The following is a 15,793-nucleotide window of genomic DNA, read 5'->3' as shown; positions in this document are numbered from 1 at the left end:
ATACTGTAGCTTCATAGAAGGGTAGGTATCATGAGAATAGTTATCCTAGGTGTGGTTGTCCAGGGTTAGTTTTTCTAGAGGGTGCTGTCCTATAGGGGTAGTTTTCCTGGAGGGTAGTAATTGTCCTAAGGGCATAGTTTTCCTATTTGGTAATTTTCCTAGGTGTATAGTTGTGCGTGTCTTAGTAATTTTTCAGGTATTAGATGTTCGGATACGGATTATATATTATGATCATTTTACTGCCTTTTAATACTGTAGTTTTTCCTGAATACACTTGCTAAATAGTGTCAAATTTGGGTAGGCTAACGAATTAATCTTAATATTTTATCACTTGATAACTTTTAATTTTAGCTAAATATGTAAATTGTGCTGTGAATGTATTTATTTTTTATTTGAAAAAGAAAAATACGTAACTATTAATAAGTTGCTAAATACTTCTCCTTTTGAGCTCATAGATTGCCAAAATTGCCTAGCACCAGGCGCGCGCACCTGAGGATGTTCCTGCTACTCTCTAACTAGGCTCTAGGCTTAAGTACGTTACAGCAAGTTAAATAAATATTATTAATAATATAACAGATGTTGGTCCAAAGATGATTTAACTTGCTGTAACGTGCGCGCGCCTGGTGCTAGGTATGGAAAGCTAAACCCGCCAAAAATACATAATACATACTTTCCACCAATAATTAATTCGTACAACATTCAAACCATCCAATATTATCTCATGCAGTTCAATGAAAACTTAAACCATTCACCTAGTATCTAGGCTACACCATCCAATACAATGTGTGACCATCTACCACTAGCCCAAACGACAATACGCCGAACAAACTACCCATAACACAAACCATCTAAAGAATGTTGAGCCCAGGCAGCAATAATTGAATTAGTTCATGAACATTTCAAACAAAGCATCTTAATTATAGTTTATTTAGAGGTCACCATTGCCGTTGCTGCGTGCGTTGCGAAATGAATAGCCTATTTTCACCTGAAACGCATTTTGGTCCCTGGATGTAACAAGATATTGACGCGTATGCCCACCTATTGTTTAGATCGCTGGCAGTCAGCAAGCATAAATAAAAGTGTATACGTCAAAAATGGAACGCCGTGGTTATCTACAGAACATCATCATAGAGTAATAATGTTAATAATAATATAGTACACTAACTGTAGTAACTGTGTACTAGGCCACCCACCCAACTGTATCAATACCTATTTATATTTATATATTTAATTTCTTCAACAAATTGATGTAAATAAATATTGAGCTATAATAAGCATTGAATTTGCGTTTTTTCGGGGTTTCTCCTAGATGTACGTTCGCATTGAACTTGAACGCAACGCAATCAAAACTAAATACTGAGTGAATGAAATCGGCAATAACATATTATATCGTCCTGTAATTAGTAACGTGTGTTTATTGGAGAGAAAAGTATGATCGTTTTGCTCATTGGTAGCATGCTACATATGAGAGTGTCTTTTACTGCAAATTATAGGTGCCATTTATCATGAATTTTATGTGCGAGAGTACTATTTCTTCCTGCCATCTTGGGCGTCATTGGGGTGTCTTAGTTTTTAATAGAGATGTCTCTATTAACAGAAATATTTCTATTAATAAAGATATCTTAGTTTAAAACTAAGATATCTCTATTTAAAACTAAGATATCTATTAATAGAGATATCTCTATTAATAGAGATATCTCTATTAATAGAGATATCTCTATTAAAAACTAAGATATCTTAGTTTTAAATAGAGATATCCACCCGATTCTGTAGCTGTTAGTACACTCAGTGTGGAAGACTGTCGACAGTCTGCCAGAGACCTGTCTGGCTGTATTAAGTACTTTTAATACACGATATCGCTGTCATTAGGTTCCTATCTAGAGACAATTTGTAACGTTATAATATGTATTCAATATAAAATCCACTCGGCAACCAGAATAGTATTAGTAGCAGGTTTATCTTATCGTATTGCCATGCATGGATAGGTGTTTTCCGCCGCTTTTAGGTCTTCTAGGCCTAGGCTAGTCAATTATTGTTATTGATTATACGAATTACGTAATTAGTTTAGTAGCTCATCTACCTTTTTAGCAGGGCATAATGAATATCGTAGCTAGGCTAGGCCTACTAGCGTCAAATCAACCAATTATTTGGGTGGTACGAGTTTAGGGAGTTAAGTACGAGTTGGCATGTACGAGTCGACCAGGGGGTGAATCGACAGGGTACACCTACTAGAGCATAGGCTATAGTCCTGCGAGAATGGGAAATCTGGCCTAGATAGGCATAGGCCTACATTGGGTATGCCCAAAAAAAGCTATCCTATCATATCCTATGAGCATAAAAAGGCCTCGTAGAGCCAGAGGTGTTAGCCTACTATGGATCACTATTATTTAGGCCTAGCTAGCCTAGGCCTAGGAGTTAATTTTAAATTAAGTAGGTAGGCCTAGGCTCCAGTAATTTCGGTCGCGTTTTCGGCCTATTTTTCAGGAAATGTGAGAGGTGAGGTGGGTTAGCCCAGCTAGGCTAACCTAACCTGTAAGTAGTATTCTAGCCCATCCATGATGGGTACGGGTTGGCATTTGTACGGGTTGACCCGTATCTGTATTCTAGCTAGGGTGCTGGTCAACCCGTACCCATGCCAACCCAACTTGGCTAACTCGTACCCAAATCATTGGTCAACTCGTACCCACTTGGGCTAACCCGTACCCAAACCAATTCGTATGTAATATAAATATACTTTTAATAGCATTCGCCATTAAACATAGGTACGGGCCAGCCCATGATTAGTACGAGCCAGCCCATGATGGGTACGAGTGAGCCAAAGTGTTGGGTACGAGTAAACCAAAATTTGGGTACGGTTGACCTGTACCCTTCTAGCTAATCGTACTAGGCCTCGAGTAGGTCTACGCTAAAGTCCGGCTACAATAATAGTCTATTCTGTTTATAGCTTTATTGATAGCTGGGTTCAAATCTGGATTGGGACGGCTTTTCCTCATTCTAAAACAGATTTATGGAAGGCAATCGCCGCCAAAAATACAAAAGTAAAACAAACAACGTACTTTCACGATTTCCTTATCATAATAAAATAATATATGAATTTAACTGTAATATTGTATACATAGTAATTGCCATTGCATATATTATTATTATATATTATACGGTTTGGCTTTATTTGCTCTTATGCTTATTTCCTCCAACGTACAGAGTACGTAGGGCTTCCAATTTGCTTTTATACCTGTTAATTTAAAAATTGTTTATGCCTATTGTTGCATAACGTTCAAATTTAGACTGTAAATACTGGGATGATCACCCTAAATTTTCTTTTTCAATTAACAATTTTTAGAAAAAAGCATACAGAGTTTTTTTTATTCATAACTGTTGAATTGCATCCCAATACATGGTACCTATTGGTATTATATCTATAAATATAAAGTACTCTCTTATAAATAGATATCCAAACTACTCCAACTACCTAATCTAATAATAGTACTATTAGCATACTACTGTACACTTTGTAGACAAGAAATAAGTTGTATCCACCTAGAGGACTTATGGTAGTACTGTACAGTCGATCGTCCTCTCACTGGCCCGGTCAACATAATCTACGCCTAGATTATTACAGTAATTAAAATACATATTTACAGAGATTTTTTTTTTTTTGCAGAAAAGTTATGTGTAGAGAAAGCAGTACTCGTATTAAAAACTAAGCAGGTTGTACTCTTGAACGCAAACTGGCAGGATATTTTAAATATTTTTTATTGTTGAAATGATGGAATCCTAACTTCATTTTCCACGAATTGGAGACAAAGACATATTACGATCCTTTTATTTAAATTTATTTGGATAGACCTCCATGTAAATTCATTAAAGGCTATAATATGATTGTTTTATATTTTAATATGTGATAGAAAATCATTGTGCATAATGAGGACTAAGAATCTAATATTTACTTGCATTCTCATCTTTTTAAAATTGTATTTATAATGCTGGTAATGAGTTTACTATTGAAAAAGTCATGTTTCCACTTATCTCAAATTGTGGCACACCTCTAACCTTGTTAGAACTGACTGTGTTCTACATTATTCTGCTATATAATAGTGCTTCCACCATACTTCAACCTGGTAATTGAATAAATTTCACCGGGGTAAAATTTAAACTAATTATCATCCTTTAACATAAAGTATCCTCCTGAAACATGTATTTGTACTGTACTTCATCTAATATCCATTACTTAATACTAATTTGGGTGATTTATGTCTAACTTCAGGAATGATCTGAGGCTAGAAAAACGAATTTCTGTACATATAATTTATATAAAAAATAAACTAATGTTTTCCTAATAACTTAACCCCTAGGTTGATAACTAACAAAGAAATTATTGAAATTGTGTTCTTACAATATAGGTGTACTGTATCTACATATGCATACTGCGTTGAAAAGAAGAATGTTTTATAGTTATTATAGGTTATTTCCAAATATTAAAGGTCTGATATCTAACAGAAACTAAATGTTACCAAACTATGTTTTTGAAAATCTTTATGATATAATAATTATAATAATATGAACATAATATTAAATTATATTGACTATTTTTGATAATCATCATGTCCTTATAAATTCATTTATATTTATTTTGTGGTAATATAGTTCATATATTATGTATTAAATAAATTGGTAAGGCCCTATACTGTTTATATTTAAGGAAAGTTTATAATACACTATTATTTTATGCCTACCAATATTAGTATTAATTGTTTATGTAACTATTTTGTCTAATTGCATTGAATTTGTGTATAGGCCAATGGCATTAATGTTTTTCTCAAAGTAAATTAGCCTAATAATGCCATATTTAGACACATAATTCATTGATTTCTGATATTCTGTACTTGTGTATGCATTACTAAAATAGTAGTTATTTTATTACTTTTATAATGTATGTATAAACATTTATTCATTTTTTTTTACATTTTTAAATTTAAAAATTATTAAAATACCTATCTACCTTTCTGTTATTGTTACTATTATAATATTTTTTGAGGCAGATTGATTTCAATAAAAAAAATTTAAAACAATTAATTTGACTTATACTGTACTATGTTAGTTCAGGAGATGAAATGTGTGTGGGCAGAATCTGGTGTGTTGGGTGTTGGTGATGTGAGGTGTATTTTTGTCACTTTAAGACCTAAATTAGATGTTTTCTGAAGAAAAGAAGTAAGCGGATAGGCTTTCAAACAACTTCAAGAAGATTCACACAGAAATAATTACTTCCCAATAAAATAGTATGTAACAGTTTATAATTATTACAGTACGTTGAATAAACTCGAGCGGAAAAATAACACACATAAAAAAACATTCATTTTCTTGTCGAAAAGCGCCCTCTCTAGTTTTCTATTAATTTATTAATAATTATTATTAATTAATGAGTAATATAAACATATTTTTAACATTTAATGCTTGAAGCTGATTCTACTCATAACAAAGTTTCATACCTCCAAATTTCATGAACGTATTCAAAGCACTTCAATAAATATCACATTGAACATTAAAAATTAGGGTTATGATAGAATTTTGCTTAAAAACATATACAAAAAACATCGATAAAAAATACTTTTCGAATTTAAAAACATTTGAAACTTTTTTAATATGTTCAATATAGGTTGCTCTATTCACGGAAACAAAATTTCATTCATGAACGTTTTTTTTTCGTTGTTTTTTCAAAATCGTTATTAGGTTAAAAAAATGCGTTGGAGTTGTATGATCTTTCATAAGTGTACATTTTGTAAAAACGTAAATTTAAAAAATCAGTGATATGGCTCGATATTTATTTATTTTTTGCAATATGGATGGAGCAACCTATATTGAACATTTCTACCAAGTATCAAATGTTTTTGAATACGAAAAATATTTTTTATCGATGTTTTTTGTATATGTTTTTAAGCAAAATTCTATCATAACCCTAATTTTTAATGTTCAATGTGATATTTATTGAAGTGCTTTGAATACGTTGATGAAATTTGGAGGTATGAAACTTTGTTAGGAGTAGAATAAGCTTCAAGCAATAAATGTTAAAAATATGTTTATATTACTCATTAATTAATAATAATTATTAATAAATTAATAGAAAACTAGAGAGGGCGCTTTTCGACAAGAAAATGAATGTTTTTTTATGTGTGTTATTTTTCCGCTCGAGTTTATTCAATGTACTGTAATATACACTGTTACATACTATTTTATTTGGAAGTAATTATTTATGTGTGAATCTTCTTGAAGTTGTTTGAAAGCCTATCCTCTTACTTCTTTTCTTCAGAAAACATCTAATTTAGGACTTAAAGTGACAAAATTACACCTCACATCACCAACCTCCATGCCAACACACCAGATTCTGCCCACACACACTTCATCTTCTGAACTAACATAGTACAGTATAAGTCAAATTATTTGTTTTAAATTTTTTTTATTGAAATCAATCTGCCTCAAAAAATATTATAATAGTAACAATAACAGAAAGGTAGATAGGTATTTTAATAATTTTTAAATTAAAAAATGTAAAAAAAAAATGAATAAATGTTTATACATACATTATAAAAGTAATAAAATAACTACTATTTTAGTAATGCATACACAAGTACAGAATATCAGAAATCAATGAATTATGTGTCTAAATATGGCATTATTAGGCTAATTTGCTTTGAGAAAAACATTAATGCCATTGGCCTATACAAAAATCCAATGGAATTAGACAAAATAGTTACATAAACAATTAATACTAATATTAGTAGGCATAATTAATAATAGTGTATATAAACTTTCCTTAAATATAAACAGTATAGGGCCTTACCAATTTATTTAATACATAATATATGAACTATATTACCACAAAATAAATATAAATGAATTTATAAGGACATGATGATTATCAAAAAATAGTCAATATAATTTAATATTATGTTCATATTATTATAATTATTATATCATAAAGATTTTCAAAAACATAGTTTGGTAACATTTAGTTTCTGTTAGATATCAGACCTTTAATATTTGGAAATAACCTATAATAACTATAAAACATTCTTCTTTTCAACGCAGTATGCATATGTAGATACAGTACACCTATAGTGTAAGAACACAATTTCAATAATTTCTTTGTTAGTTATCAACCTAGGGGTTAAGTTATTAGGAAAACATTGGTTTATTTTTTATATAAATTATATGTACAGAAATTCGTTTTTCTAGCCTCAGATCATTCCTGAAGTTAGACATAAATCACCCAAATTAGTATTAAGTAATGGATATTAGATGAAGTACAGTACAAATACATGTTTCAGGAGGATACTTTATGTTAAAGGATGATAATTAGTTTAAATTTTACCCCGGTGAAATTTATTCAATTACCAGGTTGAAGTATGGTGGAAGCACTATTATATAGCAGAATAATGTAGAACACAGTCAGTTCTAACAAGGTTAGAGGTGTGCCACATATTGAGATAAGTGGAAACATGACTTTTTCAATAGTAAACTCATTACCAGCATTATAAATACAATTTTAAAAAGATGAGAATGCAAGTAAATATTAGATTCTTAGTCCTCATTATGCACAATGATTTTCTACTATCACATATTAAAATATAAAACAATCATATAGCCTTTAATGAATTTACATGGAGGTCTATCCAAATAAATTTAAATAAAAGGATCGTAATATGTCTTTGTCTCCAATTCGTAGAAAATGAAGTTAGGATTCCATCATTTCAACAATAAAAAATATTTAAAATATCCTGCCAGTTTGCGTTCAAGAGTACAACCTGCTTAGTTTTTAATACGAGTACTGCTTTCTCTACACATAACTTTTCTGAAAAAAAAAAAAATCTCTGTAATAATTACTTTAATTACTGTAATAATCTAGGCGTAGATTATGTTGACCGGGCCAGTGACAGGACGATCGACTGTACTACCATAAGTCCTCTAGGTGGATACAATTTATTTCTTGTCTACAAAGTGTACAGTAGTATGCTAATTAGGTAGTTGGAGTAGTTTAGAGAGATACATCTATTTATAAGAGAGTACTGTATATATCAAACTATCTGTGTTGGCCACCTTTGTATTTTTAGATATAATACCAATAGGTACCATGTATTGGGATGCAATTTAACAGTTATGAATAAAAAGCTGTGAAATATAAAATTGTTAATTGAAAAAGAAAATTTAGGGTGATCATCCCAGTATTTAAAGTCTAAATTTGATACAACAATAGGCATAAACGATTTTTAAATTAACATGTATAAAAGCAAATTGAAAGCCCTACGTACTCTGTATTTGGAGGAAATAAGCATAAGAGCAAATAAAGTCTTGACCACAGGGTGTAATTCACTATTTTAAATCAGTAGTATGGCTGTACTTATGTGTTGGACCATACTGTAATGTGGTCCAGGTTGACGGGCCAGGAATGATGGTAGTACCAGTATACCGTGTACTGTAGTTTAGCCTCAAGAAAATACCATGTAGTAGTTGGAGTAGTTTGGAGAAATACAGTAGAGATTTACGAGACTTGGTGTGTGATGATTCAGTATGATAATTTGTGCTGTGAAAGACAAAATTGTTGAATTGTGAAGAAAATATTGTAAAATATAACAAGGAAATTATAGTTTTATACTATAGTATAAGGGGTAACCGTATAATATATAATAATAATAATAAATGCAATGGCAATTACTAATATTATGTATACAATATTACAGTTAAATTCATATATTATTTTATTATGATAAGGAAATCTGTTTTAGAATGACAAAAAGCCGTCCCAACCCAGATTTGAACCAAGCTATCAATAAAGCTATAAACAGAATACCATTATTGTAGCCGGACTTGGTAGCGTAGACCTACTCTACTAGGCCTAGTAAGATTAGCTAGAAGGATACAGGTCAACCCGTACCCATGCCAACTCGTACCCAACATTTTGGCTCACTCATACCCTCATGGGCTGGCTCGTACTCATCATGGGCTGGCCCGTACCTATGTTTAATGCTATTAAAAGTATATTTATATTCATTAAAAAGATTCATTCGGTTGGTATTCCAAATAAAATATAATAGTTAATTATATCTCAACCGTAACAGTAATAGTAATGGTAAATAAAATAATCGTTATTTACTAATATTACTATTACGGTTGAGATATAATTAACTATTATATTTTATATTTATATTACATACGGGTTGGTTTAGGTATGGGTTAGCCCAGGGTACGAGTTGACCAATTATTTGGGTACGAGTTAGCTAAGTTGGATGGCATGGGTACGGGTTTACCAGCACCCTAGCTAGAAGAATACGGATACGGGTCAACATGTACCAATTCCAACCCGGGCGTACCCATCATGGATGGGCTAGAATACTACTTACAGGTTAGGTTAGCCTAGCTGGGCTAACCCACCTCACCTCTCACATTTCCTGAAAAATAGGCCGAAAACGCGACCGAAATTACTACTGGAGCCCTAGGCCTACTTAATTTAAAATGAACTCTAGGCTAGGCCTAGCCTAGCTAGTAGTAGTAGTGATGCGTAGTAGGCTAACACCGCTGGCTCTACGAGACCTTTTAATGCTCATATGATGGCTTTTTTTTGGGCGTACCCAATGCGATGGGGCGACTTTGTATTGGGCGACTTTGCGATGGGGCGACTTGACTGGATTCCTGTAGGCCTATGCCTTCTAGGCCAGATTTCCCATTCCCGCAGACCTATAGCCTATGTTCTTCTAGTAAGGCTAGTGGTTGTACCCTGGTCGACTCGTACCATCCATGCCAACTCATACTTAACTTGAGTGTAGTAGGCCTAGCCTCTAAGATATTGAGTATGCCCTGCTAAAAAGGTAGATGAGCTACTAAACTAATTACGTAATTCGTATAATCAATAACAATAACTGACTAGAAGGCCAAAAAGCAGAGGAAAACGCCTATCCATTCTTGCATGGCAATACGATAAACCTGCTACTATTCTGGTTGCCGAGTGGATTTTATATTGAATACACTATTATAACGTTACAAATTGTCTCTAGATAGGAACCTAATGACAGCGATATCGTGTATTAAAAGTACTTAATACAGTCAGACAGGTCTCTGGCAGACTGTCGACAGTCTTCCACACTGAGTGTACTAACAGCTACAGAATCGGGTGAGATATCTTAGTTTTTAATAGAGATATCTTAATTTTAAATAGAGATATCTCTGTTAACAGAGATATCTCTATTAAAATCTAAGATATCTCTATTAATAGAGATATCTCTATTAATTAATAGAGATATCTTAGTTTTGTTTCCGGTTCAGTGTTTTATGGGTAATACGATTTTCCATCTGTGACTGAGGTAAGGTCAAGTTCCCATATTTTAACAATATCTTATCGCAGTCCCAATTGTAATATAAGAGGCTATAATGAAATAAAATGGAACAGAGGCAGAAACAGGATGTTTGAGAAACAAGGCCAACAGCCATTAGGTCGCGTGCTACAATGCATAGTGATACCGGACCGACAGACAGACAGACAGACCGATCAACCGACCGACATAGTGAACTATAGAGTCGCGTCCATGCGACTAAAAATGATGAGGCTTATAATGAGCACATAAACACTTTCCATGCATTCCAACCGAAAAAGAGGATAAAAACCATGTTATTTGATCATTATTTAATTATTATGGATGATAGAAGTTTCTATGTACAATTTTGAATAAGTTTTCGTGAAAGCTTGGTGGATAATGCCGATCATTTTTAATGGTAAAACAAAATTGAAATGCCTAGAAAATTGTTTATAAAATACGTGTTATTCCAGGCACAGTCAGTGGGGAGGAGTAGAAGATGTAGATGCAGATAATTGTTATCTCCATGTTTGTAATACGAAAAATAAATTTAAACGTGAACAATACTCATTGCAATGAAACCGACTATCGTCCTTTTGAGCCGTCCTTATTTTGTACAATATACTATTACTATTGATCGGAAATGGAAAAAATACTAGGGTAGCCCTCTCAGAAATAATATAAAAACTGCTCTTCCGAGGGGCCCTACGACATGCACGTTTTCTTATAGTAGTGTAGCCCTCTCAATCAGTAATAATATAACAAAGTTTGTGATGTCGATGCGTGTCCCTTTTCACTTCTTTTTGCTGGTTTTTTTAACCTCAAAGGCTCGGTATAACTATAAGAAGAGTTCACATCCCTTGGATCTGCCTTTTAATGATGCATGTTAAATGCCTGCAACGTTTAGTACTTTTGTGCATTATTACAGCTCGAAACTCCACGAAATTAATACAGTACAATATCGGCTCTCAACAATTTTATTATAGTATTTTTCAGTTTTTGTAGCACTGTAGCTTATACCTGTCTGACCTAGAAATCAGCAACTATAAACACCTTGGGATGTCCCTAATGGGTCATTAATCTTCCATTCTAAATGACACACTTCCACCACATTCACAACTATACCACTAACTTCATACTTTGCAACAGGAAACAAAACTAAGATATCTCTATTAATAGAGATATCTTAGTTTTTAATAGAGATATCTTAGTGTTTAATAGAGATATCTCTATTGAAAGAGATATCTCTTTTAAAAAACTAAATCTCTATTAATAGAGATATCTCGATTTAAAACTAAGGTATCTTAGTTTTAAATAGAGATATTTTAGTTTTAAATAGAGATATCTATATTAATAGAGATCTCTATTAATAGAGATATCTCTATTTAAAACTAAGATATCTCTATTTAAAATTAAGATATCTCTATTAAAAACTAAGATATCTCTATTGCTTGAATAAATGACAGCTTGGCGCACCATAGTTGGCTGATATATACTTGTATTAACGTTAGATTAATTCAATTATTGCTGCCTGGGCTCAACATTCTTTAGATGGTTTGTTTTATGGGTAGTATAGTTTGTTCGGCGTATTGTCGTTTGGGCTAGTGGTAGATGGTCACACATTGTATTGGATGGTGTAGATACTAGGTGACTGGTTTAAGTTTTCATTGAACTGCATGAGATAATATTGGATGGTTTGAATGTTGTACGAATTAATTATTGGTGGATAGTATGTATTATGTATTTTTGGCGGGTTTGGCTTTCCATAGCTACCTAGTGGGCACAGAACATAATTTCAACGTTGAATCAACGTTGAAATATAGTTGATTTGTTGAAATTGTCAGCGTATTTCAAACGTTGAATCAACGTTGAAATAACATTTTTTCCCTAACTATTTTTTTAACGTTTATTAATAAACATTGAATCAACGTTGAAATAACATTTTCTTTTCAATAAAATGTTTATGTTCATTTATCAATGTTAATCAAACGTTGAAATAACATTGTCTTTTTAACTAGTAATTTACGTTAATTTATAAATGTTGATTCAACGTTGAAATAACATTGTATTTTTAACTAGAAATTTACGTTAATTTATCAATGTTGATCCAACGTTAAAATAACATTGTCCTTCTAACTAGTAATTTACGTTAATTTATCAATGTTGATTTAACGTTGAAATAACATTGTCTTTCTAACTAGTAATTTACGTTAATTTATCAATGTTGATCCAACGTTGAAATAACATTGTATTTTTAACTAGAAATTTACGTTAATTTATCAATGTTGATCCAACGTTGAAATAACATTGTATTTTTAACTAGAAATTTACGTTAATTTATCAATGTTGATCCAACGTTGAAATAACATTGTATTTTTAACTAGAAATTTACGTTTTATTATCAATGTTGATCCAACGTTGAAATAACATTGTCCTTCTAACTAGTAATTTAAGTTAATTTATCAATGTTGATCCAACGTTGAAATAACATTGTCTTTCTAACTAGTAATTTACGTTAATTTATCAATGTTGATCCAACGTTAAAATCACATTGTATTTTTAACTAGAAATTTACATTAATTTATCAATGTTGATCCAATGTTGAAATAACATTGTATTTTCAACTAAAAATTTACGTTAATTTATCAATGTTGATCCAACGTTGAAATAATATTGTATTCTTAACAAGAAATTTACGTTAATTTATCAATGTTGATCCAACGTTAAAATAACATTGTATTTCTAACTAGTAATTTACGTTAATTTATCAATGTTGATCCAACGTTGAAATAACATTGTATTTTTAACTAGTAATTTACGTTAATTTATCAATGTTGATCCAACGTTGAAATAACATTGTATTTTTAACTAGTAATTTACGTTAATTTATCAATGTTGATCCAACGTTGAAATAACATTGTCTTTCTAACTAGTAATTTACGTTAATTTATCAATGTTGATCCAACGTTGAAATAACATTGTATTTTTAACTAGAAATTTACGTTAATTTATTAATGTTGATCCAACGTTTAAATAACATTGTCTTTCTAACTAGTAATTTACGTTAATTTATCAATGTTGATCCAACGTTGAAATAACATTGTATTTTTAACTAGTAATTTACGTTAATTTATCAATGTTGATACAACGTTGAAATAACATTGTCTTTATATCTAGAAATTTACGTTAATTTATCAATGTTGATCCAACGTTGAAATAACATTGTATTTTTAACAAGAAATTTACGTTAATTTATCAATGTTGATCCAACGTTGAAATAACATTGTATTTTTAACTAGTAATTTACGTTAATTTATCAATGTTGATCCAACGTTGAAATAACATTGTATTTTAACTAGTAATTTACGTTAATTTATCAATGTTGATCCAACGTTGAAATAACATTGTATTTTAAACTAGTAATTTACGTTAATGTATCAATGTTGATCTAACGTTGAAATAACATTGTCTTTCTAACTAGTAATTTACGTTAATTTATCAATGTTGATCATCCAACGTTGAAATAACATTGTATTTTTAACTAGAAATTTACGTTATTTTATCAATGTTGATACAACGTTGAAATAACATTGTATTTTTAACTAGTAATTTACGTTAATTTATCAATGTTGATCCAACGTTGAAATAACATTGTATTTTAAACTAGAAATTTACGTTTTATTATCAATGTTGATCCAACGTTGAAATAACATTGTCCTTCTAACTAGTAATTTAAGTTAATTTATCAATGTTGATCCAACGTTGAAATAACATTGTCTTTCTAACTAGTAATTTACGTTAATTTATCAATGTTGATCCAACGTTAAAATCACATTGTATTTTTAACTAGAAATTTACATTAATTTATCAATGTTGATCCAATGTTGAAATAACATTGTATTTTCAACTAAAAATTTACGTTAATTTATCAATGTTGATCCAACGTTGAAATAACATTGTATTCTTAACAAGAAATTTACGTTAATTTATCAATGTTGATCCAACGTTAAAATAACATTGTATTTCTAACTAGTAATTTACGTTAATTTATCAATGTTGATCCAACGTTGAAATAACATTGTATTTTTAACTAGTAATTTACGTTAATTTATCAATGTTGATCCAACGTTGAAATAACATTGTATTTTTAACTAGTAATTTACGTTAATTTATCAATGTTGATCCAACGTTGAAATAACATTGTCTTTCTAACTAGTAATTTACGTTAATTTATCAATGTTGATCCAACGTTGAAATAACATTGTATTTTTAACTAGAAATTTACGTTAATTTATTAAAGATGTATTGTCCCTTGAAACACAAAAAAATGAAGGTCAGAATATTCTAAATTTAAATTGGCCATATCAAAGTAATATTAAAGTTATTCACTTTAAGTCGAAAATTCGAGCCAAAAACAACAATTTTACGTAATTAACAGCTAAATTAATTTGATTACATTTCGTCTGGAAAATCGTCGCGAGCGAAAGTAAACAAAGATTTCAAACCATGATTATACATTATGCATGATGCTAATTAGGATTGTTTACAACTCGTCACGGTTGAGAAGGTGTTTTCACACAGATCGCGAGGAAGTTTTATGATTATGCATACAGAGTATTCAAATAAGCGCGTTGCATTATGAGATATGTTTTGATCGAAAACTCTGACTGGAAGTCAAAGTTATTTTTTGAACCAAAAAATGTCTGTATTTCAGTTAAATGATTTTTTTTTCGACTAATTTTTGGTGAAAGTTAATAACTATTATGATACTTCAAAATGACCCACTTTTTTTCGAAATCTTTTATTTTTAATTTTTTTGGAATTTGACAAAGGGACAATACATCTTTAATGTTGATCCAACGTTTATATAACATTGTCTTTCTAACTAGTAATTTACGTTGATTTATCAATGTTGATCCAACGTTGAAATAACATTGTATTTTTAACTAGTAATTTACGTTAATTTATCAATGTTGATACAACGTTGAAATAACATTGTCTTTATATCTAGAAATTTACGTTAATTTATCAATGTTGATCCAACGTTGAAATAACATTGTATTTTTAACAAGAAATTTACGTTAATTTATCAATGTTGATCCAACGTTGAAATAACATTGTATTTTTAACTAGTAATTTACGTTAATTTATCAATGTTGATCCAACGTTGAAATAACATTGTATTTTAACTAGTAATTTACGTTAATTTATCAATGTTGATCCAACGTTGAAATAACATTGTATTTTTAACTAGTAATTTACGTTAATGTATCAATGTTGATCTAACGTTGAAATAACATTGTCTTTCTAACTAGTAATTTACGTTAATTTATCAATGTTGATCATCCAACGTTGAAATAACGTTGAAATAACATTGTATTTTTAACTAGAAATTTACGTTATTTTATCAATGTTGATACAACGTTGAAATAACATTGTATTTTTAACTAGTA

General features: G+C 30.6%; 1 protein-coding gene and 2 long non-coding RNA genes across 3 annotated transcripts in view; 1 reads left to right on the top strand and 2 right to left on the bottom strand.

Moving 5' to 3' along the window:
• Window positions 1-15,793, bottom strand: part of LOC144850323 (uncharacterized) — a 46,664-nt gene that overhangs the window by 25,740 nt on the left and 5,131 nt on the right. The gene's annotated exons all lie outside the window — the stretch shown is intronic.
• LOC144850327 (uncharacterized) overlaps window positions 1-15,793 on the top strand; it is a 150,108-nt gene that overhangs the window by 131,368 nt on the left and 2,947 nt on the right. The gene's annotated exons all lie outside the window — the stretch shown is intronic.
• Window positions 6,804-10,118, bottom strand: LOC144850103 (uncharacterized). Its single transcript, XR_013614045.1, has 3 exons — window positions 9,914-10,118; window positions 8,304-8,575; window positions 6,804-7,846 (listed from the first exon to the last, which is right to left on the bottom strand). It is a non-coding gene; the product is annotated as an uncharacterized LOC144850103 (long non-coding RNA).

The sequence above is a fragment of the Antedon bifida genome, chromosome 8 (genome assembly GCF_963402885.1).
Source record: "Antedon bifida chromosome 8, ecAntBifi1.1, whole genome shotgun sequence".
NCBI lineage: Eukaryota > Metazoa > Echinodermata > Crinoidea > Comatulida > Antedonidae > Antedon > Antedon bifida.
The sequence above is the reverse complement of the archived record's forward strand: the minus strand, read 5'-3'. Positions and strand labels throughout refer to the sequence as shown.